Source organism: Puma concolor, chromosome C1 (assembly GCF_028749965.1).
Source record: "Puma concolor isolate L17-30 chromosome C1, mPumCon1.1.hap2, whole genome shotgun sequence".
In the NCBI taxonomy this organism is placed as follows: Eukaryota; Metazoa; Chordata; class Mammalia; order Carnivora; family Felidae; genus Puma; species Puma concolor.
The window spans coordinates 166,162,954-166,190,158 of NC_141674.1; positions in this window are offsets into that span (position 1 = coordinate 166,162,954).

Below are 27,205 nucleotides of genomic sequence, written 5' to 3' on the forward strand. Positions count from 1 at the left end.
ACTGCTCAGTGGTGCCTTTCTAAGTTTCTCTTATTTATTTGGTTCTCAGACACAAAGCCCAGTTCCAGGGATGGCAAAACCCTCTTAAATGCAAAAATAAAACTTGATATTTCCATAAGGCCACAAAGAAAAGGCATTGGGTCTGACTTAGCTATTCCCCTGAGTTCCCTCTAGAAGTCAGGGGTAAGGAAAGCTATATTTCCCAGCATGGACACAGCATACACCTTTATGACTGAAAGAGGATGTTTTTATTTGCACTGCATTATACCCATAAATTCCATCCACTCAGCAAGTCAAATTATTGCTGGCCTCCAAAATACATTAAGTTTGGGTTTAAATCAGTCACTTTTGAAGATATACTGCAGCCCACTTCCTAGCCATATTTGTAATATATTCACCCTGCAAATGTTCTTTAAAATGCATTGTTTGTGGAGTTGTCTTACTTCAGTCAGCCATGTGAAGATATAAGGAATATAAGCTCTAATTTGCAGTTTCTTTGTGTGTGTGATTGTTCATGATTCCACTCATGGAGATAATGGCTGCCAAAAGGCTTTCGTGTTATGAAGGGAAAGAGCTCGCTGAATCCGAATCAAATTAGAATTAGTGATATAATAGTAAACAGCAATGGGAAAATACAGAGCTCTGAGCAGTTTATGCTAGAATTTGGTGACAGCAGACAAGCTTTTCCGGATAATGGTGGGAAGGGGAAAGCCACAGGATCGTTTGGGATGTTTAATGGTGTATTGCGAGATTCAAGTGTGCTCAAATGGCAATGCCCAAAATTTCTTTCCCTTATCTCGATTTTCTATTTTACAAAGTATTACATTACATTCGCATTCCTCATCAATTGTCATTTAAATAATTTCAACAGGATGAACTGAATCAGAAAACAAGGAAGCTGAGAAAGAGAGTTACAAAGAAATAGAGCCATATTTGCTTGGTTCCCTTGGGAAAGAGGCCTGTCTTCTCTGCATTTCCCTTTTTCCAGCTTCTCTCTGCCTGATGGGTAGGAGATGTGCACCGTGGTGGGAGGGATGTGCAAGATGCCCCCTACGTGGTACTCAGTGTTTCTCCTAGCTGAGAAAGAAAACTGGCCTGCCAAGCCTGTGAGAAGCAAGACACTCAGACAGTTTGGCACCTGCCGCTATTCTTTATGCCCACCTTATTTCCAAAGACTTTGTTTTGAAAGATAAAAAGCTGCTAACACACCACCAAGGAAGAAGTCTCCACAAGCATTATCCACACTGCAGGCAGTATCTTTAAAATAATGTGACGCGTATGGATTGTTCTTAGTATTTCTTAAAAATCAAGCACGTGTTCTTCTTTCCCACAGCTATTTGTGAAACACTTCCTCACCTAGGTATGCAAGCTTACAACACCAAATATCTGGTGGATATTAAGATAGTATTTTCCCACAAATCACGTGCCAGGGCCAATTGCTATCAATACTATTCCACAGTCTCTGATAATCATAACATTTCTGCATAGATGAGGGGGCTGTGACATTTACTGGGCACTTTACATTTACTATCTTCTTTATACAGCTCTCAACCTCATAAGAGATATTATTTCCATTTTGCCACGGAGGAGACCAAGGATCAGAGAGGTTAAATAGCTGGCCAGACATCACAGAGCTAGGAAATAGCAGAACTAGAATTTGACCTTGGGGATTACTTACCCCAGAGCTTCTTTAATCACTTCCCCACATCAATCACCACCATTATTGTATACTGAGGACAAGGGTTTTGCTGGAGCCACTTGTATCAGCTTGCAAGAGCTATTGCTACATTTTTAGCAACTTTGTGAGCTAGTTGTTCTCATGATGATGGCTTGAAGTTGGCCATGGTGGGAGTATTTACACCATAGAAATAGGCAAACACCACACGTTGGGGTTTTTGTTTGTTTGCTTTCAGAGAAAAAGAGAGCCATTTTTTAAAAAATTTAACCAGGAAGAACATTTCCAAGAATCACAGAATTTTTGGACCCCTTCTTCCCCTCCGTGGTATTGTCTCCAAAGCACAGAAGGTGACAGCGTTACCAACAGGAGAAATCCCCTGGGAAATGGTGCCAGCGTCCCGCCAAGGTGTGGACTTCCGGACACAGTCTTATCTTCAATGCCCAGTCTGGCCCTGCTTCTGCCCTTTCTCTTCAACCGCTTACCCCACCCACTCTTCCCCTGAGGCACAAAGGAATTGGCAGAGCAAATTGAGACTTGATGTGGTTGTTTTGATGATAAGTTTTGTAAGCCAAATTCGGTTCTTACGACTCAAAATTAATAACCTCAGCCTCTGGCATCAATTAGCTTTTCTCAACTCTCTTACTTCCCATCAGGTGAATATACTGTAAGTCCAAAGGAAATATATATTCTGAACACAGAGGGCATCCCTTTATGTCCAAACCTGATCTCCGCTGGGGAGAGTCATGCTCAATATTTTTTATTATTATACAATTAACATTTATTGAGTGTTAATAGTGAGCTTATATATAACACAGAGACCATTACTATACCTGGTTTCTTGGCAGATTGTAGGAACAGCATGTTTTTGATATCTTGGATGGCACCAAGCTTGGTATAATTTCCCAATGAAGTCAGTGCTCCTAATTTCCTGAACATCTGTGCATCAAATTCATTAAATGGCTAATGAATCCAGACATATAAGGTTCATAAAAATATTTATATCTGACATTAACAAAATGGCACTCCTGCTTTGTTCCTCTACGTGATACCCTTAAGACAACCAAGTTTTTGTAACTGGCTAGAACCTGGTGGAAGAAGGTACATGACTGAAATCAGTACCTTCACGTTTCTTCTGTGGAATATGGCATAGAGAAACCATAGCTCAAAATGGTCAATGAATACAGGACAAAGAATAGGGGGATAGGATCCAGGAGAGCAGGTGAAGTCAGATGTCCATATTCCATAAATTCACTTACATGAAGACTGCAGCTAACATGGATGGAAGTTTCACTAAGGGTAGAACATTATGTGGGCATGATTGGTGATCACACATGTGCCCCAATGCTGTCACCATGACCACCAGCCAGGTCAGGGGTCTCTGAGCTGAGCCCATGTTTACAAAAATGAATAATCACAATACTCTATTCTTTGAAGTTTAAATAGTCAACAGTAGGCTATTAGTACTCAAGTTTTGGGGAGTCAGTAGTTACATGCAATTTTCAACCTTATGGGGACTAGCACCCCTAAAGCCCACATTGTTCAAGGGCCAACAGCAGTATTTATCTCCCAATGAATGCCATTTTATAAACAAATACTGCTCTGTGATGCTACTTTCCTGGTACTAAAGTACTATTAAAATATATTGTTATTATTGTCTTTTACATATGCACAGTTTATTGCCCTGGTTTGATTATAAATTCCTCAAGAACAAATTTTGTATCTTACCCTGGAGTGTCCCCACAACACCCTGGTGAATTGCCATAGTAGATTTTGTAGCTTAGCTTTTCCATCTGTAGAATGGGGATGTTAGTACTTACTTTATATGAGGAAAAAAGGAGATTGTGAGAAGTAAATTATGCCTGATTCAATGAGTGTTAGAATATTTTGTTAGTGCTGTTGGTGTTCTATTAGGGCAAAGGAAAGAATACAGTGCTAGAAATGAGCAAAACTGAAATCTGGTTCCACCTCTACCAGTCAGTGACTTTAAGAAAGTCAATTAAATTCTCAGAGCCTCAAATTCTTCACCCATACAAATTATAAAGCAACACTCCTTGCCAAGTTTCTGTTGCTGTGCAGATCAAATAAATAATACATTTAAGGTAGTAAGCAAATGTATCATTTTTTGGTACTCAGTAAATACTATTTGATTTGGGAATTACATTGCCCTTATTTTACCACACAAACCACTTATTTTCTCCCCTTTGTGGCAGAAAGGGCACCAGTCATGCCTCTTGTGGACTTGAAGGAGGAAAACGGGGTCCTCTGGATCTTCTGCATTTCCAACAACTAGATTATGTTTAGGGGAGTCACAGCATCTTGACCTCCTTCTGCCATATTCCAGGCTTCTCAGTGTTTACTTTAAAGGAACGTTCCCATAACACCAGAGAAACCAAACTAAAATGTAGAATGTCTACCAGCTAACCCACTATTTTTCTTAAAACAAGTAAAATGTAGTTTTGAAACAGTTGATTACTTATGCTAGCATGATTGCCTGTATCCATGAGTCAGAGAGAAGCAGAGCCAGAAATTACCATGCACCCAGGGATTCCCAAAGGGCCCCCCTTGGGAACAAAAACCTCCTCCAGCTTAGGCACGGAGGAGCCTTGGTACACACACAGAATGGACTTCACTGCCCACGCGTAGGCAAGGCCATCACTTCCATAAAAAACCAACACATCACAGACCAAGCTGCGCAATTTGACTCCCTGACTTCTAATGGTCTAAATATAGTCTTCTACCTGCAAACCATAAGTATGGTCATTCTTACTTTTCCAGTCTCATTTTATCAAGTATGAGATGCCAGAGGCCATCTAAGTTATATCAGCTATGCACCAAACATTCCTTCACCAGATAATTATTTAACTTATCTGTGTGCAAGGCATGGGGGCACACCAATTCAACAACACAATCTAACTGTGGTATTATTCACACAACTTATCTTAGTATCTATGAAGATTTGTGTATTTTCTGTCATATGGGCATGGTTTACACATGTTTCCATGAAAAGTACACTTAAAAAAAAAAGAAAAGAAAAAGTATCAATCAAGCAAAAACCCATGGTTAAAAGACTTGGAATTTAGTGTTCTTATCCATTCTTTAAAGACAACGAAAGGCAAAAAATTAGTAGGAAAAATTATCTGATATTCTGATATGCTCACATCATTGCTCTGGTGCAAACAGCAAATGCACAAGTGCATTTTTACTTTGTATAACAAAACAACCCAATAAAAAGGTAACGTATGGTGGAAGTATACAACCTTTATGATATTTCTTGAAATTACTCCACTTTTATAGAGGATGATATTCGTGCTAGAAACAGCTATAAAAAATATGGAAATGTAAAAGAAGAGAGATTAAATATGGGATTTATCTGCAGGCCCCAGTACATTAAACCCTTAACATATTTGAAATATGAAAATAACCTAGGCCCTCAACATCAGGATCATGAAGGGAATTTTAATGGTGCCCTATGCCTTCACTTCCAAGATTTGAATTTTTGTTGTTTTAAAGGTTTTTTTATATATTTGCTTGACTTGCACGATTACAGCAATTCATCACTTGGACCAATAGGACAAAAAACATTTGACATTGATGATGGTTGGTTACCCATCCTGACCTGATATGCAGTACATAGAAACCAGTCCTTGGCTTTCTCTTTCAGCCCCCACAAAGCGGGAGCTTAGGCCATGCCTCCAGGCTGGAAATCGTAGCAGCAGTGACCACGCCTGGGGGACAGGCAGAATGGCAGTTCTAAATCTTCTGCCCACAAAACACGTGGAACCTATGCGTCAAAGTGGCCAGTCTTGAATTCTGCAAGGGTTAGAGAGCAATACAGCCTTCCCTCCATCTGTTACCTGTAACTGCCTCCTAACTGAGGCATGAGCTGACACACTGGTCCTCTGTGTAAAGGGTGGAAGGAAAAGCAAAATCCATCCCAGCATATACTGTTTCTGCAATGGCCTGTCATCATCAGACCCAATCATCATGGCCTATGGAGATCTTGAAGAGTAGAGTTTGGGAGGCAGCAAAGAAATGAACATGATGCCTATATTAAGTGGGACTTGAGAGAATGGCTCTGAGGTTGAAACCCAAGCTTGGGGAAAAGAAACAGGAAGGAGAACAAAGAGAGGTCATGGGGCACTAGGGGACAATGGGGAAGTGGGAGGTGAAGAGGTGAGAGACAGAGCACAATTCCCGAATCTGTCTTCTCACTTCATTCCACTGGGCATCTTCTAGCTCTTCACTTACTTATGTCTCACATATGCCACATGAGTTGGTAGATAAAAGCAACTTGGTAATTAATTTTTAAAATAAAAAGACCTCAAGGACTTCCAGTTTAAAATGGCATCTGGCTAATAGTCCTGATATAGCCTCTTTTACTAAAATACACCCCCCCCCCACACACACGCAGACGTTTCCATTGCCACCAAAAATTAAGATTGACAGTTGACTTCTTACCACTAACTGTAAGGTCAATGAACCTGGATTTTTAGAGGCAATTAGTGGCCCACCTGTGCTTGCCACCAGACCTAGAGAAAGCCCACCTGTCTGAAGTTAGAAAGGCCCATTATACCTTCGCTACTGTCTGCCACCTGGCTCATTAAATCAGGCAGCCATTCTTCTACTATATAAGTGCTCCTTTTTAAGCTGGAATGTTATTTTCCTGTCATATCCAACCCCTCAGTAGCAGCTTTTTTCTTAAAAATAATCAGGGCACCTACCTGGAAAAGAACTGGTCAACAAGATGGAATGAGGAAGCAGGCTTTGGGATGCCGCATTCCAAACAGGAAGGTGTTCCCATGAAGAAAGCACAATATGAGAGAAGAGAGAATAAAAAGTCTCGACAACCCTGTATGCGGAGTATTATAGATCTCGTGCCAGAAAGTAAGGCAATGGGAGCAGAACGAGCCCTAACGTCGACACTTAAGGAATGAAAGCAAGTCAAACACCAGCAATGGAGCCGGTAGCTCTGGACATCAGCTGGCCCTCCAGGTGTGGCTCTAAAAAGGGAATTGAACCCATATCCAAGTGGACAGAAGGAAACACCAGTCCAGATAGATATCCTGTGTTAAGAGAAGTGGCAAGAAGAATAACTAGCATGCATTTTGATAAATGACATAGAAATAGAAATAGAGGATATTATCCTAAAGACTCAGAGGGAGCACATCCTCTGAAAATGATTTGCCACAGGAATTGAAAGAAATTTGCAGAGAAACATTTTTTCAATCTTCAATAGAATTCAAGAAGTAATGGCCTTTAGGGAACAGGAACAGACATCCATAACAAGAGAATCGGTCATGAGAAAGAGACGTCAAGGTGAGATGAAAAGGAAAATGTGTGAGATAGAAAGAGATTGAAGTAAAATCAAAATGCAATGACAGAATTAAAATCTGCATTTGAAGCCATGTGGTACAGAAACGACACTGCGCATAATTACATCAGTAAAGTAGGGGACCCATCTGAGAAAATCCTCTGGGACATAGAAGAAAAGAACAAAGATGAAAATAATGAAAGAAATAGTGAAATAATGAAAGGAAAATAGACACAGAAAACCTAAGAACTGTATACATTTTTTTAGGAAGAACTAGAAGACATAGAACAGAAGTTATAGTCAAACACAAAAATTCAATGGTTTTTAACCTTAAAAAATGTTAAGCATATGCAGATCAAGAATCCACTACATTCCAGGCAAAATGAACACATTAAGACATATCTGGAAGCATCCATGATGACTTTTGAAGGTCGGAGATAAATAACATTCCCACCCAGAAAGTTATACCAAGACAAATTGTCTTTGCTGTGCAAAAATCACAGAAAACCTGATTGAAGATAAGAAAATGCTTAGAAAATATACTCCCCCCAAACTCTTCTTGAAAAAAACTATTTAAAGACACACTCCTGGGGTCAATTGTATGTCAACGGATAGTAACTAGACTTTGGGTGATGATCACTTTGTAACATATACAGATGTCAAATTATATGTTGTACACCCAAAACTTGTATTATGCTATATACTAATTTTGCCTCAATAAGAAAAAAAGCACACACAAGAAGGACTGAGAAATAATTTGCAATAAATAACATAAGAATGGAACTATTGTGCTTTTGAAGGATTAGCAATGAGCAGTGAAAGGAGTTATATATTTTAATTACATTAAGTATTTATTGCAAAATTTGTTAATAATAAAGCAAATATAGGGCGCCTGGGTGGCTCAGTCAGTTAAGCGTCTGACTTCAGCTCAGGTCATGATCTCATGGCTCGTGAGTTTGAGTATTGCGTCAGGCTCTGTGCTGACAGCTCAGAGCCTGGAGCCTGCTTCGGATTCTGTGTCTCCCTCTCTCTCTGCCCCTCCCCTGTTAGTGTTCTCTCTCTCTCTCTCTCAAAAATAAATAAAACCATTAAAAAAACAATAAAGCAAATATTAAAAATACTGATAAAAACCTATATAAGCAATAACGATAATAAGTGTCTTAAATCTAAGCTTATATTAGCAAAGATGTGGAAATGAAGGAAAAAATTATGCTCACTTTTCCAAATGTAAGGATTTTTTTTAATGTTTATTTTTTATTTTTGAGAGAGATAGAGAGACAGAGCATGGGGGGTGGGCAGAGAGTGAGGGAGACACAGAATCAGAAGCAGGCTACAGTCTCTGACTTGTCAGCATGGAGCCCGATGCAGGGCTTGAACCCACAAACTGTGAGATCATGACCTGAGCCAAAGTTGGATGCTTAACCCACTGAGCCACCAGGATTTTTTAAATATAGTTTAATTTTTTATATTGAAAATTTGGGGAATATGAAGAATGCTTTTTTAGATAATTTAAAGGCAACCAATAGAAAAATTTTAAATAGATTAACTTCCAAGATTTCCTTCATAGAAAAAGTAAACTTTAAAAGTAAATAAAAAATATTGCATACAGCAAATAAAATGTAAGGAAATAGCAAAATCTCAAAAAGAGGATAAAACAAGTAAATTATGAGAAAATATGTAAATGGATTAACTAGCCCATTAAAGGACCAGTAATTTCAAATTGGTTTCATCTGTTTTATTGAAGAATAACTGACGTATAGTATTGTATTAGTTTTAGATGTATAACATGGCAATTTGATATTTATATACATTATGAAATTATCATCGGAGTATGTCTAGTTACCATCTGTCACCAAACAAAGTTATTAAAATACTCCCTATGCTATACACTACATCCCCATGTTTTATTCATTGTATACCTGGAAAACTGTACCTCTTAATCTCCTTTACCTATTTCATCTATTCCCCCCACACCTCGCTTCTGGCAACCATCAGTTCTCTGTACCCGTAAGTCTGTTTTGTTTTATTTGTTTGTTTTTAAGGTTCCACGTGTAAGTGAAGTCATGTTATTTGTCTTTCTCTGACTTACTTCACTTTCATAATGCCCTCTAGGTCCATCTGTGTTGCCACAACTGGCAAGATTTCACTTTTTCTGGCTAATGCTCAGTTGCATATACATACCACATCTTTTTTTTATCCATTTTTCTATCCGTAGACATTTAGATTGCTTCCATGTTTTGGCCATTGTAAATGATGCTTCAATGAACATAAGGGTGCATATGTCTTTTGAATTAGCGTTTTTGTTTTCTTTGGATAAATACCCAGAAGCAGAAATGCTGGATCGTATGGTAGTTCTATTTTTAATTTTTTGATAAACTTCCACACTGTTTTCCATAGTAGCTGTACCAGTATACATTCCCACCAACAGTGTATAATGGTTCCCTTTTCTGCACATCTTTTCCAACACTTATTTCTTATCTTCAGAAATAAAATTCAAGTCTATGTTGCTTAAAAGAGACCCACCAAAAAATAAGCGGCCCAGACAGATAAGAAGTTTAAGAATGGGTGAATACACTTTGATTAATACAAGCAAAAGAAAAACTTACACACCAGGAGTCAAGCTAAAAGCAATAAACAGACCAAAGATGTAATTTTATATTGATAAAAGATATAATCCACAACTAACAGAAAATAGTCATAAACATTTTTATACACCAAATAGCATAGCAAGATTTAATAAGCAATGTCCATATATCAGACCATAAAAACAACAATTCCCCAAAGCAGAAATTCTAAAGGCCAACATATTTCCAACCACAATACAAACCAAAAACAATTATCAGATTTTTAAACAAACAAATAAATAAACAAAACCAATAACTTGAAACTTTTAAAAAACACTCTCCTAAACTAACTTATAAAGGATATCAAATCCTCAATTATATACTAGGTTTTAAATAAAATAACTAAGAATATTAATAAAAATTGTGGGAGGTGGCCAAAATTCCAGTCAAGAATGAATTCATAACCTTTAATGAATTATTAAATCAAGTATGAAAATAAATTGATATTTGATAAACTGATAAATCTGATCATTAATAAAATACATTAAAAATAAAATTATAAATACAATGATAATCAAGTTTAAGCGTTTGCCATGAGGTACTGAACCAAATTCTTTATGTAGTTATCTTGTTGAAACATCACATTACTTTTGAGAGATGAGCATTAGTAGTAGTTATATTTTATAAATAAAGAAATTGAGATTTCAAAGCATTAAATGATTTTTCCAAGATAACACAGCTAGTAAATGACAAAATTGGGATTTAACCCAGCTTTGTCTGACTCCAAAGTCTTTGCCTGTAATCACTGCCATTACAGGGTTATTAGAAAAGAACAAAGAATCTAAATGATTATTGTTTTGAAAAACTAGACAAACATCTGACAAACCTAAAATGGAAAATAAAGATAAACAGAAAAAACAAAAAAATTTTTTCACTAAGAATCAAGGGGATATAACAGATACATTATAGTTTTTATTCTTTATGTTAATAAATTTATAAACATTGATGAACGAGATTATTTCATTATGAAATATAAATTACTAATTGTGTTGAGAAGAAATAGATGATCTGAATAAACAAAAAACTTGAAAAAATAGAAAGGTACACAAGTCATAAAGGTTAGAATGATTTATCAGTGATTTTTTTTAAAGTTTCAAATAAGAATAATCTTTAAAACTCAGGTATAAACCCAAAATGAACAAATGTCAAAACTTTATCAAGACCCAAAGGAAGACTAGAATAAATGCTCCTAAATAGGAAAACCCAACTTTATAAAGATGTAAATAAAATTCTAAAATTGAGTTCAGGATTTAACTCAGTCTTCATGGGGATAATTTTTGAAATTTGCAAAATGTTTTCTAAAGTTAACAAATGAAAACCAGGACTGACCATCACATTTTTGGGAAAGACAAAGACATGCACATGTACCCCAATATTTATAGCAGTGCTATGAACAATAGCCAAGTTATGGAAAGAGCCCAAATGTCCATCAACTGATGAATGGATAAAGAAGATGTGGTATAGGGGCACCTGGGTGGCTCAGTCGGCTGAGCAACTGACTTCGGCTCGGGTCATGATCTCTCAGTTTGTGAGTTTGAGCCCCACATCGGGCTTGCTGCTGTCAGCCTGTCAGTACAGAGACTGCATCAGATCCTCTGTCTCTCTCTCTCTCTGCCCCTGCCCCACTTGTGCTCTCTCAGAAATAAATACACATTTAAAAAAAAGAAAAAGAAAAAGATGTGGTGCACACACACACACACACACACACACACACACACACACACACAATGGAATACTACTCAGCAATCAAAAATAATGAAATGTTTCCATTTGCAACAATGTGAATGGAACTAAAGTGTATTATGCTAAGTGAAATAAGTCAGAGAAAGACAAATATCATATGATTTCACTCATATGTGGAATTTAAGAAACCCAACAGATGAACATAGGTTGAAGAGAAGGAAAAATAAGATAAAAACAGAGAGAGAGAGGCAAACCATAAGAGACTCTTAAATATAGAGAACAAAGTGAGGGTTGCTGGAGGGGAGATGGGTGGGGGATGGGCTAAATGGGTAATGGACATTAAGAAGGGCACTTGTTGGGATGAGCACTGGGTGTCATATGTAAGTGATGAATTACTGAATTCTACTCCTGAAACCAATACTACACTATATGTTAGGTAAGCTGAACTTAAATAAATTAAAAAGAAAAAAACATGCATAATTAAGGGCTTTCTGGGTGATTAAAACATCCTATAAAGTTTTGGCAATTATAAAAAAACTTGCAAAAATCAGTGGGTAGATCAAGGGAATGGGATTCATAGCCTAGAAAGACACGTGGCATATAAAGGAATTAATATGTGATAAAGGTGCCAATACAGTCAGTGGGGAAAGAATTACACAGTCAATGCAGCAGGATAACTGCGGGAAAAAGAGGTGGGCAGGGATGAGATCCTTCCCTTGCCCCACACACATGCACACATTTCCCTGATGATCAGCGATGTTGAGCATGTTTTCATGTGTCTGTTGGCCATCTGGATGTCTTCTTTGGAAAAATGTCTGCTCATGTCTTTTGCCCATTTTTTAATTGGATTATTCATCTTTGGGATGTCGAGTTTTATAAGTTCTTTATATAGCTTAGATACTAACCCTTTATCAGATATGTCATTTGCAGATATCTTCTCCCATTTCGTAGGTTGCCTTTTAGTTTTGTTGATTGTGATGTGGTATCTTAACTGTTCCTGTTGCAGGATGTCAGCTCTACCTTGTCTCTCTTGGCTTCTCTCCAGGTCTGGTTCTCAGCCTTCCCTTCAGTTCTGTGACCTACCCAATACCCTAAGCAACCAATTCTTTTTCTATTTAAGTTAACTAAAGTCACTTCCTGTCATTTGCAAGCAAGAATCCTGACTAGTATATCTCTCTAGATAAGTGGTCAAGGATATCAAATGGAAGTTCACAAAAAAAAAAAAAAAGAAATACAAAAATGTCACTAAGTATTTTTAAAGTGTCTAATTCACAACATTAGATAAATATTCTTAGAAAATCAAAGCAAGAATTTGGGCATAAAATTAACATGCTTCTTTATTAACAGTAATACTTTGAATTAGTAAATATGTGGAGAAATGGTAGGAACACAAATTTGTACAATTTTTTTAGAAAACAATTTGAATATATATACTAAAACCCTTCAATACGCCCACAACTTTTTGACATATTAATTCTTATTCTAGGAATTTATCCTGATAATCATTTATGCAAACATTTATGTATAAGGATATTCACTTTAACTGTTTTTCAAAGTTAAAAAGTATAAGCAAAAATGTGCTCAGTAATATGAGAACGGTTACATACAGTAGAATCTTTCTTAACAGACTTCCGCTAAACCAATGCCTGATTAGTCGGTGGTATTTATTTCCTCTGTGAAACACACTGCACATTCCTCATTCAGACACACATGTATCTTTCCCCCCAAATTAGGTGGGTACTTACCAAGAGTGGGATATGTTTGTGCCTAGGCCCATTTAACAAACTCAGTATCTACCACTGTCATTATGAATGCTACAAGAAAGACGTAGTTGTTTCTATAAAAATTAAGTTGAATGTTTTGCAAATTTTAGATAAAAGCAAATTGCTGAAAAAGAAAAAAAAAGAGCAGAAGGAAGGGAGGGAGGGACGGAGGAAGGAAGGAAGGAAGGAAGGAAGGAAGGAAGGAAGGAAGGAAGGGAAACAAAGAAGATACTATTACTAGGCAACAGCAAGCATTGGGAAAAATCAGTCAAGTCTAGAGCCATGATTCTCAAGAATTTGGTCCCTTCTTAAAAATGATTAAGGACCTTAAAGAGCTTCTTCTGTTGATGTGGGAAATATCTCCTGACATTTACCATATTAGAAATTAAAACTGAGAAATTTATAAACTATTGACTTTAAATTCATTCTTAAACATAACAATAAGAAACCCATCACATGTTAACATAAATAACATATTTTTATGACAAGTAAATATATTTTCTAAAATAAAAAAATTTTTAGAGTAGTGACACTGTTTAACATTGTTGTAAACCTCTAACACTTAGATTAATGGAAGGCAGCTGAGTTCTCACATCAATTCAATGTTCAATCTACTGTAGTATCACAAGTCATGGAACCCCTGGAAACCCTATTATATACTCATGAGCAAATGATAGTGGGAGAGGCAATAATACCTTAATACTATTATGAATATAATTTTGGCATTGCAGACATCCTTCTAGGGGCTTGGAAACCTCTAGGAGCCCACAGACCACACATTGACAAATGCCTGGCAAAAGGTCTATGCTCAGACTTCTTGTAATTGTCTCTAAGTCTGTGATCCCCTTCAAAAGGAACAAACAGAAAACCACAGAAATTAGAAGTGTGTTACTGATATTGTTTATGCACTAAAGATAGCACAGATGACCCATTATAATTAAAGACCCTGGCCCACATTTTTTTAGTGATGAATGAATCCATAGATATATGCTTTATGTACTTTTTTAAATGTTTAAGAAATGTATGCATTTTAAAAGTAATTCCACATCATTTCTTTTACTATTCTCCACTAGCTATTTCACTTCGGGCTGCAATACTTAAGCATTCATTATTTCACTTAGGAGTCTGAAGCTACAGGGTTGGTTAATTTGGTGGCTAGGACACGTCAAGGCTCTGGGTTGGCGTATCTGAGATAGCCTTGGCTTTCCCCCATGCTCCCAAGATGGCAGCCACAGCTCCAGGAACAGACAGCAAGAAGGAGGGCTGGGGTTGGAGATGGAGGACGGAGGGTTATTTCATCTCAAGCATCTCTCTCCTTAACAGAAGGAAATTCTTTTCCAAAACCACTTAACAGACTTCCCTTCTGTCTCACTGGCAGAGTCAGGTTATATGCTAACCCCCAAACTATTCGTTGAAAGAATGGAATCATCATGACTGACTCAGAGCAATCATCAGTATCTCAGTGTTGGTGTCTCAGCATCTCAATTTCATCCTCAGTCTGAACAAATTGATTCTGTACATCTGAACAAAATCAGGGTCATTTAGCTGAGACCAGTGGGGGAACTTCTGTGCCATGGATGATGACAGTGTGTCACCTGCTTTAAACCAAATTTTTCAATTAACCAGCCAACTACTGGCTGAGTGCACAGTTTAAGAGGGTACATCCATACCCAGGCATTAAAATCATCTCTAAAAGCAAAATACAATATTGTATTTATAGTGTGAAACCAATGTATGCATTTATGTATACATACTTATGAATATACATAAATATACTTTTTATTTGAGTGAGAGCGTGCATGAGCAGGGGAGGAGCAGAGGGAAAGACAGAGAGAATCTCAGGCAGGTTCCAGCACAGAGACTGACCCAGGGCTAGATCCCACGACCCTAGGATCATGACCTGAGATGAAATCAAGAGTCAGATGCTCAACCGACGGAGCCACCCAAGCACCCTGACATACATATACTTTTTTCAAAACTAGAATGGAAGATACAAAAATATAACTGTTTTCTCTGGGTTTATGAGTTGGTTTTAATTTGCTTCCTTATAGCTTTTTGTATTTTCTGATTTCTCCAATGACACATCACTGTAATAAGCTGAAAACAAAACATTTTTAAATGATTTTGTGAAATAAAATAACATATGCATGTCTTTCATCTATATAGCAGTTTTACAACATATTATTTCATTTTCTTTACCTGTAAAATCAAAATAAGAATATTTCATAAGAAAAATAAATTAATGTAAAATGCCAGCAGTAGTGCCTGGTAGATAATGAAAGCTCATTAAATTCATGCTATTATTGCTATGCCACATTCACTCATAGATGGCATAGGTAGGACACGAGTAACTATCTTCATTTTGTAGATTAGGCAGCTAAGGCTAAGAGAAATGCAGTGACTTGCCCCACCTCACACTATGTGCCAAGATCAGTGTTCCTTTCAAGTATACCATCACTATTCACCATCTGTGGCATAGATGGCAGAAAAGAAAATTCTATTCCTAACATCTAAAAATTTTTGTTGTGATACGGTTCTTTATACTAGAGGGGCGCCTGGATGGCTCAGTTGGTTAAACACCCAACTATTGATTTCGGCTCAGGTCATGATCTCCTAGTTTGTGAGCTTGAGCCCCTCATTAGGCTCCAAGCTGACAGTGCAGAGCCTGCTTGGGATTCTCTCTCTCTCTCTCTCTCTCTCTCTCTCTCCCCCCTCCCTCCCTCTCATGCACTCTCTCCCTCTCTTTCTCAAAATAAATAAATAAAACTTTAAAAAAACCCACTATACTAGATTTCTTTGTTGTTGAGATATAATTCACATACCATAAACTTCACCCTTTTAAAGTGTCCAATTTAGTGATTTGTAGTATATTCACAAGATTTGTAGTATATTCATAATCATCACCACTATCTAATTTCAGAACATTTTCTTGCCCCCCTAAAAATCCAATATCCATTAACAGTTATTCCCCATTCCTTTCTTCCCCAAGCCCTTAGACTAATATCTTTTCTGTCTCTATGGATTTGACTATTCTGAGAATTTTCCATAAATAGAACTATACGATATGTGGCCTTTTGTTTCTGGCTTATTTCACTTTACATAGTGTTTTCAAGGTTCATTCATTCATGTAGATTCATTCATGTATCAATACCTTATTCCTTTTCATTGCTGAATAATATTCCATTATATGGACATACCACATTTTGTGTATCCATTCATAATTTTTATATTAGATTTCTGGACATGGTAATTTGATAGTTTAACCAACTAAACCAACCAGTAAATGAATCAGCAAAATTCAATAAACTAAGAAAATGACTGAATAAAATAACCAGTAACCAAAAAATCAATCAGTAAGATTCAGCTCATCTAGTCCATCCATGACTGTTTGACTTCTTATTGACATCACTGTTATGAAAACCCTAATTCCTTGCTTTCCTTAAATAATAAAATATCATCAGACAGGCCCCTTTAAAAACCAGAAATATATTTTTTCACTTCTCCTTGGAATCTTTCTTGTTTGTTTTCTTTTTATTTACTAGAAACCAAGAATATTCCAATTCTTTCCAGAACCTTTTGTCCTTCAACTCATTTGTAAGCCTTTTAGGTCTAGACTGCCTCAACTGTAAACTACAAAACACAAGCATCCCTGGTACCCAGCTAAGGTGTCAATGGAAAACCTCATTTTCTCTTCCTTGGGGCTCTAGGATCTATGCTTGTTTTCTCCACAGATAAATATTTTCTTTTTTAAAGTTCATTTACTTATTTTGAGAGACAAAGGGTGGGGAGGAGCAAAGAGAGAGGGAGAGAGAGAATCTCAAGCAGGCTCTGCGCTGTCAGCACAGAGCCTGATATGGGATTCAAACCCATGAACCTGAGCTGAAATCAGGAGTCGGCCAGTTAACTGACTGAGCCACCCAGGCACCCCTCCACAGATAGATGTTTAAATAGATGACCTCTGTGGTCCTATCCAGCTCCAGGAGTCTATGATTCTAGCTTTTGGTTTGTGTGGTTAGCCATCAACAGCACCCTGCCCCACCCCACTCTAATCAGGGAATTTAGATGGTACTAAACTTCCTGTGGCTCTGGTGGCAGGAGGAAATAAAGAAGGGAACATTGACACCATATTACAACAACCCAGAGGTTTATATTAGCACTCTACAGTTTACAAAGCAATTCTCTATGCAATTTCTCATACAATTCCCCATGAGTTAACATGTCAGGCATTTTATCAAGGCAGAAACTGAGATTTGGGAACTGGTTCAAGTTCATATGGTCAAGCGATGGACCCTGTGGCTCCTATCTCCCACTCTGTGTTCATTGCATTGTCTCACTGAGCCACACCACTGTCAATGGCACTGGGACTGTGAAAAATGAACAGCAGAGGGCAAGTAGTAATGACTGGTGGGAGCTTACGGTGGTCACAAGGGTGACTGTTCACTGGCATGCCTGTGCCGAGTGGGAATAAAGGAAAGGTTGACAACAGGAGTAAAGGGACAGTCAGAGAAACAACTTAAAGTTATTTAAGGGGTGCCTGGGTAGCTCAGTTAGTTAAGTGTCTGACTCTTGATTTCAGTTCAGGTCGTGATCTCACGGTTTGTGAGTTTGAGTCCTGTATCGGGCTCTGTGCTGACAGTCAATTAAATTTTTTTTTTTTAATTTTTTTTTTCAACGTTTATTTATTTTGGGGACAGAGAGAGACAGAGCATGAACGGGGGAGGGGCAGAGAGAGAGGGAGACACAGAATCGGAAACAGGCTCCAGGCTCTGAGCCATCAGCCCAGAGCCCGACGCGGGGCTCGAACTCACGGAGCGCGAGATCGTGACCTGGCTGAAGTCGGACGCTTAACCGACTGCGCCACCCAGGCGCCCCTACAGTCAATTAAATTTATTTACTTATTTTGAGAGAGACAGAGAGAGAGAGAGAGAGAGAGAGAGAGAGAGAGAAGGCTAGCAGCACAGTCAGTTAACTGTCTGACTCTTGATTTTGGCGCAGGTCATGATCTCACGGTTCTTGGGCTCAAGCCCCAAGTCTGGCTCTGTGCTGACAGAATGGAGCCTGCTTGGGATTTTCTCTCTCCCTCTCTCTCTCTCTGCCCCTCACCTGTTTCCCCCACCCTCTCTCTCTCTGTCTCTCTCTCTCTCTCAAAATAAATAAATAAACTTAAAAAAAAAAGTTATCCAAATGCACTCAAAGCCAGTACCCCACCCCCAAGCTACATGAAGAACACTTGGCACCACATATTGAAAGTTTTTGAGAAATAAATGTTTGCCAACTGCCTGTGGATGGCCACTTAAACTGGGCATTAACCATCCAGTCCAGACCTTCCCACTGAAACACTGCTTGGTGACATGATGGTCTCCACTCTGAGCATCTACGAGGGGATCTTAAGTTGCTATTAAGGACCCGTGAGCAGGAAAGGCACGCCATCACAGGTAAGCCATACATAGAATAAACAAACTGCCTTGCTCGGCATCTCAATCCATTTCAACACCCATCAACACCCAAACTTTTCACCAGACCCCAAGACCTACATTTTGCCTCCACTTCTACCAATGCCATTTTTTCATATATATCGGCTATAGACATGCCAGGCATTTTGCATACACTATCCCGCAGCATCACACCTGCCAGACAGGCATTATTATCCCCATTTTATAGATGGGCAGACCGGGCTCTGAAACATGGATAACTTGTCCAAACTACTTAGGGACAGAGCTGTCATTTTTTAAACTCAGGTGTCTGTTGTTCCAAATTGATTTTCCTTCTACTAAAATGCAGTATGTCTATCCAAACTCTATTTTCGATTTTCAACCAAAAGCTTGCCTGCAGTTGAAATATATAAAACATTTCAAAGAAGCTTTTATCAGTATATATTTGACATTCAAATTTCTAAGTATATTTATTATAAAGTCAATTAATGAAATAACGAAGCTGCCTTGATAGACACAGTTGCAAAAGGCATTCTAGCTTCTGCCTCTTCATGCTCTGTTTTATTTAGATTGCAGAGAGTTGAGAAAATAATGATTCAGTAGGCGCAGCTGTCTTTTAATAATGGTTTTAACAGTCTTTTAAAAATGATCTCAAGTCACACTGCCACTAAACAGATATGACAGAGAAGACTTTATTCTGTCTGCAGAAGAACTTGTTAGCCTGGTTGCACAAATGGACGTGTTAATTTTCTCCAGTGTGTTAACAACTGTTGCATACCACATTTTAGTGTGCCTGTTGTGTCTGTTACAATTTTAGTAATAGTTTAAAGTATATTTAATATTTTAGGATGAATTTTGCCCAAATTGATCTATAAATTCAGTGCAATCTTAATTAAAATCCCAGCAGTCTTCTTCAAAGAAATTGACAAGCTGATGCTGAAGTTTGTAGGACATGCAAAGGATCTACACCAGCCAAAACAATTCAGAAAAGGATAATAAGGCTGATGGATTTACCTGATTCTAAGACTTACAAGAAAGCTGCCATATTCAAGACAGTGTGGTACTGGCATAAGGATAGACTTACAGATTAGTGGAACAGAAGAGAGTCCAGAAATAGAATCAAACTTTTATGAGTAATTGATTTTTGACAATGATGCCAAGGTAATTAAATGAGAAAATCATCATAAGGTTGCTAAAACAACTGGATATCCACAAGGAAAAAAATTTAACCTCTACTCTTACCTTACAATACACTCGAAAATTAACTCAAAATAGATCAAAGGTTTAAACACAAGAACAAACACTACTTAATTTCTGGAAAAATGCATAGGAGAAGATGTTTGTGACATCCAGTTAGGAAAAGCACAAAAGCATACATCATAAAAGGAAATATTTATTAAATTGACTTTCAAAATTAAAAAAGCTTTTGCTCTTAAAAGTTGAAAAGATAAAAAGGCACCATTTCACAATATATATGTCAAGCCACTCTGCTGTCCACCTTAAATTTATACAATGCTATATGTCAATTATATGTCAATGAAACTGCAGAAAAAAAATAAGCAAAAGGTTGTGATAATATATATGCAAAACACATATCTGACAAAAGGCTTATATCCAGAATTTGTAAAGGATTCTTATGACTCAGTAAGGAAATAACCCAATAAAAATGGGGAAAAGATTTGAACAAACGTTTTACAAAGATACACAAAAGCCAATAAACCCATGAAAAGATGCTCAACACTAAAAATTATGAGGAAAATGTCACTTAAAACCACATGAGCTTGGAGCACCTGGGTGGCTCAGTTTTGAGCCACAGCTCAAAAGGTCATGATTTCACAGCTTCTGGGGTTCAAGCCTCGCATCAGGCTCTGTGCTGGCAGTGCTGAGCCGGCTTGGGATTCTCTTTCTCTCCCTCTCTCTCTCTCTCTCTGCCCCTCCCCCACTCTCACCATCTCTGTCTCTCTTGAAAATAAATAAGTAAACTTTAAAAAAAAAAATACACGAGCTATTTACTACATACTTGGCAATAACAAGTACTGGTGAGGAGGTAGGGCAGCCAGAACTCTCATTTGTTGCCTGTGTGAAAGTATAAAATGGTACCATGTCATACAAGGTTAAACACATACATGCCATATGACCCAGCAAACTCACTCCTAGATACTTACTCAAAGGAAATAAAAATTTATGTCCACAGAAAAACTTTTACATGAATGTTTATTGCAGCGTTATTCATAATAGTTAAAACTTGGAGGGGAGAAAGAAAACCCAAGTGTTAGTGAAGTGTTACATCCAGACCATGGGATACTACTCAGCACTAAAAGAAACAAAATATTAATATACTTAGCAACATGGATGTATCTCAAAAACATTACGTTAAGTGAAAAAAAAGTTAAACACAAAGGACTACATACCATGATTCCATTTATATGAAATTCTTTAAAAAAAAAAAAAAAAAGGTACAACTATAGTGACGGGTAAATCAGCAATTGCCTTCTGGCCAGGAGTTGAGTGAGTGGACTGACTGCAAGGAGGCACAAGGGAAATTTTTAAGGTGATGGAAATGTTCTATCTTGATTATGAAAGTGGTTTACAACTGTATACAATTAGCAAAATTTATTAAAGTGCACATTTAGAATTTTATCTAATGTAAAGTAGACCTCAGTAAAACTGCGGTGAAATGAATTTTTTTTAATTACTAGGGTTTCAGTATCTTTTAAAAAGAAAGAAAAAAAATTCCAGCATAAGAACAGAAGTGTGTTTGTTCCTTTCTGCAGGATAATACCAAGGAAACACACACAGAAGTTAAACAAAATATGTAAAAGATTGACTTCTTGATACTGTCTGCTTCAAATTTTTTTGTCCCTCTAATCTCCATCTCAAGAAAAATGAGAAATAAAAGAAATGTACCTTAAATACCTTTGGCTGACTTTAATATACCTAAAACTAAATATTAAATATGTTCGTAGAGAAAAGCTTTGTTACAGGAGACTCTTTTCATTGGGCTGTAGCTGCTTAGGGCATTTAAAGACAAGTGAGAAAGAGACTGCTTGGTTCGTTAGTTGTTTTGATTGGAGGTTTGGGGTTTTGGGGGGGTTGGAGCGGTTTTTTTGGTTTTGGGTTTTTTTTTTAGCAGCGCTGAGCTGTTTCATCATGCTTTCCTATTGCCACAAAAGCTATTAGGACTCATCAGTCAACACCCAGTGTCAGATAATTATCCATTAACATATTTCACCTGCACTGTGATGAAAATGATATCACAACTTGCAAGAGATCCCCTTGAAGATGAAACTGGAAGAAATTGTGGCCACATGTTATTTCAAACCTGTATTCACTACACCTCCTGACTGCCTGTCATCCAAGAGAGGCCAAACAGATGTGTAAAAATAGCTGTTTAACAGGGGGGAAAATACTGTAAAATTGTTTATGGCAGGACAGCGGGTTCTTATAGGCAAAGTAAATTACAAATAGATTTCTCAATTACTTTTTAAAGCCCGGTATTTGATTCTTATATAACAGTCAAAAATCAATTTTGCATGGAATTTATGTGAATGCCTCATTATTAATAAAACAGCAGTTGGCGACTGCTACTTCCTTCCCACAAAAGCAGCGCGCAGTGGGGAAGCATTCACGTGCCAGGCTGTGCAATCCTTTATCTTTTTATCCTCTGCTTCAGATCATAAAAAAGGGAAGAAATGAATTCCAAGCAAATCTTAGGCATAGGCTTCTGGCAGTACCTATTACAAGGGGCCCTGGAGAGATGCCTTGAGAGTATTCAGTGGTGGGTGTTGGAGCAGTCCTGACTCCCCCCGCCATCAATGCCTGCTCATGTACCCTGAAGGTCCCTTTTTTAAAAAAATAAAATAAAATCTAATCAAGCAAACAACTGCAGTTGTTGAAAAAGACACTGCACTTCATCTCTCACTCTATCCCTAGTGTATCTCATCTCAGTACTAGATGAGTCACTGTTGACCACATGAATTTATTTAAAATGGTTGACCAGTGGCGTTTTGTTCACATCACTTAATGATAAATACTAATTTTTGAAAGAAAAGAACATGTTCCTGATGCAAACATTCCAAGCACCTGACAAACATATTCATCTCCAATTCACAAGTAGGAAAATTGAATTCCATTAATGTCCACAGACCATAATACTCTGTTCCCTATTTTGTACTTGATTCATCAGACCATGAATAACGCCTTCCCAAGTGAAAAGTGAGGTTTAATGAGAAAACCTAGCTTCTCCGGATCGCCTTTCCTAACCAACAGGGGGACTTCTAGTAACTTACATCATTGCTGTAGGCCTTGTCTCTTCACCGGGAAAATAAGAGAGTTTTCAAAAATGATCTGAGGTTTCTTTCATATCATAAACAACTCCAAGATCCAGGGCAATGAGGAAAAAGTCATTTCATTCCCATTCCATGTGAAAAAACAAAAAGAGAGTCATTGTATGTTTGGCCACCACCATGGGGAAATGTTCATCGTCAGAAGTTAAATACCATTAAATCATAGCTGCCTGCTATTTCTTCTACTGGGTCACACTTCAAAGATAACAACAGGAGAAACTCTGCGTGCTTGCAGCATGTTTCCACATACTGATTTCTCCTTGATTCGGATCTCTGCTCCATGCACCGTCACACCTGGAAACTGGGAAAGCCTCACTCACCCCCTATGCTTCTGTGTCAACAGCTAATCAGCAGTAGTAACACAATCATTAAACCAACCCAAAAAACTGTGCTGGGATCTAGTTTGGAAATTCTACTTGAAACAGACGTGTGTATGAGATGACCTCTTGCAGATACAGAAATGCCAGAAATTTGCTTAAGAATAGAAGTCCAAGGTAGATAAGATCTTATCTCCAGTTTTGTCTTTAAAGGCTAGATTTGATATATTCTTAAAAAAGAAAGTAGCTTAAATATTATCAACATATATTATGGAGTTTTATTTTTTTATTTTTTTTTTAATGTTCATTTATTTACTTTTGAGAGACAGTGCACACACATGTGTGCGCACGCACACACACACACACACACACGCACAAGTGGGGGAGAGGCAGAGAGAGAGACACAGAATGTGAAGCAGGCTACAGGCTCTGAGCTGTCAGTGCAGAGCCTGATGTGGGGGCTGAACCCATGAACGGTGAGATCATGACCTGAGCCAAAGTCAGACACTTAACAAACTGAGCCACCCAGGTGCGCCTGGAGTTTTATTTTTTTAATGTCTATTTGTTTTGAGAGAGAAAGAGAGTGTAAATAAGTGGGGGAGGGGCAGAGAGAGAGAGAGAGAGAGAGAGAGAGAATACCAAGCAGGCTCTACCCTACCAGTGCAAAGCCCAACAAGGGGCTCAATCTCAGGAACCATGAGATTAGGACCTGTGCTGAGATCAAGAGTCACTGGATACTTAACCAACAGAGCCACCCAGGTACCCCTATCATGAAGGGGTTTTTTAATGTTTATTTATTTTTGAGAGAGAGAGAGAGAGAGAGTGTGCACAAGCAGGGAGGGAAAGAGAGAGAGGGGGACAGAGGATTTGAAGCAGGCTCCATGCTGACAGCAGAGAGCTCCATGCCCCATGTCCAGCTTGAATGCAAAAACCATGAGATTATGACCTGAGCCAAAGTTGGATGCTTAAGTGTCTGAGCGACCCAGGCGCCCTCCTAGTATGGAATTAAAAAAAAAAAAACAAACAAACGATTACATTTCCTTTTATTCTTCCTCTTATTTTCACATTCACATGTTTCAATAAAGACATGAACAAGTCTCTTTGAGAATCAGATAGTTGATCCAGCTGAAATCAGCAAAACCAGTATTCATTGGGGGGACAAAAATCGGCCAGAAAAAAGATACACTTTTTTCTTTTTTTTCCTTTTTTTAAAAGTTAATTTATTTATTTTGAGAAAGAGAGAGAGAGCAGGGAAGGGGCAGAAAAAGAGGGAGGGAGAGAGAATCCCAAGCAGGCTCCACACTGTCATCACAGAGCCCGATGCAGGGCTTAAACTCACAAACCTTGAAATCATGACCTGAGCCAAAAATTAAGAGTTGGACACTTACCGACTGAGCCACCCAGGCACTTCAAGATACACTTTTTTCTAAGTCAAATTCACATTTGGGATTTATTGTGCAAGTGCTGCTAATAAATTCAAAGAGAAGCTTATATACTGTTGATTGTGGCCGATTGCATGAATGGCCTCAAACCTTCACCCCCTACTTGTATCTGTGTCCTTTGCCCTGTGACTTTGCAGTTCCTCACTAGGGGCAAATCTGTTTCTTTATTCCTTGAATCTGGTCTCAGACACATGACTTGCTTGGCCAATAGAAAGAAGCAGAATGGACAGATGTGCCCATACCATGCCTCAGCCCCAGCCTTTCTGCTGGTCATTTCCTACTTCTGCCATTGCCATGACAGGCTTGTGCCTGGATCATCCGTGGGGTTTCAGGAGAAGGATAAGGAACATGTGAAGCAAAGCTAACCCACTCCAAATAAACCCAAACTAGATTGACCATCCCTGAGATACAGGAGGGAGCCCAGCCAAGATCAACTAAAACCTGTACGTGCAGGAGAAAAAAGGTCTACTGTTTCTAAGCCCCTGAGATGTCATGCAACAATTTTATGATCACAACTAATAAATTGACCTTTCCTAATATTAACTGATACCAATGATGATGTTAACAATGCCACACTTTCTCAAAATATTTGTGACTGTCTGGTCTTGCCCCACCTTTATTAGCATCAGTGATAGATTGATTCTGAGTCATTATCATTTTAATCTTCTTGATAAACAATCCTCCTCGTTCTCTGAGTTCTCTGAGTATCTCAGGCAAGGAGTTCTCAAAGGTTTGTGTGCCCAGAACTACCTGGAGGGCTTCTTAACACACAGGTTTCTGGAACTCATCTCCAGAGTTTCTGTTTCAACTGGTCTGCAGTCAGCACCGGACTGAGATTGTGCATTTCTCATGGGTTCCTAGGCAGTGCTGATGCCGCTGGTTCTAGGACCACACCTGAGAGCCACTCCCTTAGGCCATCAAGGGTTAAGCACAAGGTTGCTGGTTCACCTACCCATCTGTTTTCCCAAGACATGTTTTCCATCACCTTCTCCCTCCAGCCAATAAATGAGTGGGGCCAGAGCCAAGATTCCACAGCCTTCCAGATGAGTTCCCCCTGGAAGAGGCCATCTCTGCAGCAAATAGCAAGTGAGGTCCCCCAAGCCACACAGCAGGGACTAAGCACATTCTCTGCCCCACATCTACAGCTATTTTAGGGACTTAGGAAGCTACCTGGCTTGCACCCAAGATGCATTGATTCAGGGGGATAAAAGAGAGTTCACACTTCTTCTGTGTCCACCTCAAAGCACTGTTCTTAAATTCCTCATCGCAGAATTCAGGGGTTTTACTGTCAGAAAAAAATCTTAGCCCCATCTATTTAAATGTGTGCAATCAATTTCCCTCTCAAATCTCCATGGCAGGTATTCTCATTTCTTCCCACCTGCTGTGTATGCAGTGGTCCCCCACTGGGAAAACAGAGTAGCTTTTACTCATGGTGCAGCTCAGCTCTGCCTGATTTCCCTTTTACAATGGTCTGAAGTCAAATTTGAACTCAGACACTTGCACATGGCTCTTTAGCATCAGCAAGAGTTGGCAGGGATCTGGGTCCTCTGAGTGATGTTTATTTGCAGTGCTGCCTCAGAAAATGAAACCAAATTAAAAAGCTGCCCCCTTGAAACTTAACGTTTTAAAATGCAATAGGGAAATAGTAAGCAATTATAAAGAACTGGCCAGCCTGCTTTACCTTTCATGTCCTTTTTTTTTTTTTTTTTAATAAAGTATGGTTTTCATCTGTTAACTGCTACATTATTCTAACTCAATGGCTGTGCTTTGAAGAAGGGTAGGGTTGCCCTTGAGGTGTGCGAACACTTGCCCAGGGGCCTGGAGAACGTCTGGCACTTTTCTGTTCATAGCCTAGACTAGTGGAAATATTTCCAATCTGTGTACTGGAAGTAGCTTGACCCTCTTTTGAAATTCTTTTCTATTTTGCTAAGAATTTCCATAAGAATGTGGACGCTCAATAAGTCACAAGCAACCACTATTTTTCCTACAAGTAGTTGTACACTATTTGACATATTAAAACTGAAGTGTTATTTTCTTTTTTTTTTTTTAATTTTTTTTTCAACGTTTATTTATTTTTGGGACAGAGAGAGACAGAGCATGAACGGGGGAGGGGCAGAGAGAGAGGAAGACACAGAATCGGAAACAGGCTCCAGGCTCTGAGCCATCAGCCCAGAGCCTGACGCGGGGCTCGAACTCCCGGACCGCGAGATCGTGACCTGGCTGAAGTCGGACGCTTAACCGACTGCGCCACCCAGGCGCCCCCTAAAGTGTTATTTTCATTCAACAGATATTAATCGAGCAGCTACTATGTGCAGGGACTGTGTCTGGCGATAGGGATCCGGAGATGCAAATATCCTCTCTTTCCTTCCAAAGTGCTTCTAAGACTTTTGATGAAACAGACCCCATCATGAGTAAGGATCCCTTCATTCATTCAACACATATGCATTGAGTGCCTGTTATGTCCTAGGCACAGTGCTTAAAAGCACACAATGATAATAAAGGTAGCCTTAGTTCCTGCTCAAAGTTTAGTCTTGTGAGCCAGATAGATACAAGAAAGTTGATAAATGTATGATTTGGGGCAACCATGTTGCAGGAACAGGGGGCAGAAG